This window comes from Diceros bicornis, chromosome 31 (genome assembly GCF_020826845.1).
Source record: "Diceros bicornis minor isolate mBicDic1 chromosome 31, mDicBic1.mat.cur, whole genome shotgun sequence".
Lineage (NCBI taxonomy): Eukaryota > Metazoa > Chordata > Mammalia > Perissodactyla > Rhinocerotidae > Diceros > Diceros bicornis.
This window is the reverse complement of record NC_080770.1, coordinates 19,961,501-19,963,674: the sequence shown is the minus strand read 5'-3', so window position 1 is coordinate 19,963,674 and position 2,174 is coordinate 19,961,501.

Sequence of the window (2,174 nt, the reverse complement as noted above, 5' to 3'; positions counted from 1 at the left end):
ACAAAGAGTTTCGATAAATTGCCTGAGCTCACTCAGCTGGTTGTAGGGGAACAAGACTCTAGAATGATAGTTCTTTGTTTTGTCATTTCAAAGGGCCCTGTTTTCCACGGCGGACTCCTCTCCACATCTCTGTCTGGATCACTACAGTCCAGCCGCATTGGCATTCTAGCAGTTTTCAAAACATGGCAATCATTTTCTAGTCTCAAGTTTTGTGCTCATATCTTAGGTCCTCTCATTACATGGGATGCCCTAATTTTTTTCTATTTTGTGTTCTGCTCTACTCTGTTCTCAAATAAATCCCTTGGTTTATTTCATCAAGGGGACCCTGGCCAAGATTCTCTAAATTGTGAAATATGCTAATTGTGCTTATGAAGAAACCCCTGTCTAGACTTCTCTCCTCTTCCTGAACACAAACATAAATATCCTTCCTGGAACCATCTCAGAGCAACATCTCCCATCCTCCAAGACATTTCTTTTACTGATTTTCTGACATAAAATGTAGTCATCTCCTTACCCTTAGGACCAGTACCAAATCTTTTGATTGTATATTTTTGTTAAGAGAAAACATGAACTTCTCTTTATCCCCTTTCTCCTTACAATAGGTAGCTAGATAAGAAAATTTCTTTTAGAAATTTGTTAAATTGATTTATATCCAAAAGGAACATATCTATGGGGTAAATCTACCACATAGTTTTCTGTTAAAGACACTTCCAACTATTATAACACTGGGCTTCAATACAATGGGGAAAGGATCAGAATATTACATTTCAGTTTACATGATACCTAGATGCTGAAAGTTTTGCTGAAACATATAATGTGTCAAATACCTAAAAGTGACAGCCTGATAACATTCTATGAGCTATGATTAAGATCAAAATTATATAGGCAGGAATTATATGTTTAGGATATTAAATAATTATTCTGTGAATATACAATGCCTGTTTTTCCTTCATTAATTAAATTTACAAAAGAATGTACCACAATTGGTCAAATCTCCCATCTCTGCTTGTTTCTTATTATAAAATGTCATGACTTATGATCTAATATTAGATGGTGAATTAATAACTGGGGTGCTTAACACAGGAGCATAGATAGTGTTCCTAGACAAGGCCATTCATCTCTATAATTAAGTGGTGTGTATATATATATATATCTCTCTCCAGAAATTAAATTTGATTGCCTAATAGTTTTTGGCCTAAAATGCAATATTAATGTAAACAGTTACATAAAACATCACTCAAAGTGGGCGTTCTATAGAGAGTCATGGAAAAACATATCACAGCTTTTTGTACAGGAGTTCGGAAACTGTATACAGTGAATCACCCATAAATTTCACATAACAGACTTGTTGAACTTTAAGTTCATAGGCTTCTTTCGAATTGTACAATCGGTGTAAGTGTCCATATGCAACTCACAGCTTAGGTTGCAAGGCCACACCAAATTCCTCTCTTGTCACAAACAAGATTAATAGTGCATAGTGTCGTGAATAAACAGAAGACCTCCCAGGAGCTCTTTAAGGAAGTTACACATTTCTCATAATTTCTACTGAGAGAGTACAATTGAGACATTGCCATTTATCTTAAAATCCCTACTGAGTTATCACATTGAATTAATTTGTGAGAATAAAGTAAATACATTATAGTCCTTAGAGATTTTTTCATTCTTAATGACTGATTATGACAACAATAGAAAAATGAAATCCTTGGAATCCCAAATTTGTCAGTGATATTGACTTCAATATACATGAAATCAAATTTTAGATCAGAAACCCATAACTTTCAGAATTCAATTGTGCAATAGAAGCGTTGTTGAACATAAAGTAAACCTTGAAATTTCAAAAAGAACAACTGTTTCTGCAAGAAATATGAACCATTGGATTTCAAATTTTCCCAGCCATCAGAATTCCCTTTTTGATTGTAGGATCTTTAACGCCGGGCAGTGCTTTGAGCAGTAATAGGATTCTGTGGGAGCGACTCGGAGCACTGCAGAGTGACCTGAGAGAAAGACCTCAGGAAAACTGTGTGAGACAGACAGTTCAGCAAAGCTTTGTGCCTGCCACCCCAATCAATCAGAGCAGTATGCTGATTAGTGTTATTTGTAAGGATTAATTTGGGAACAAAATAATTATATATATATACAAATAATAACAAACCATATGTCTAGCACAATATCAT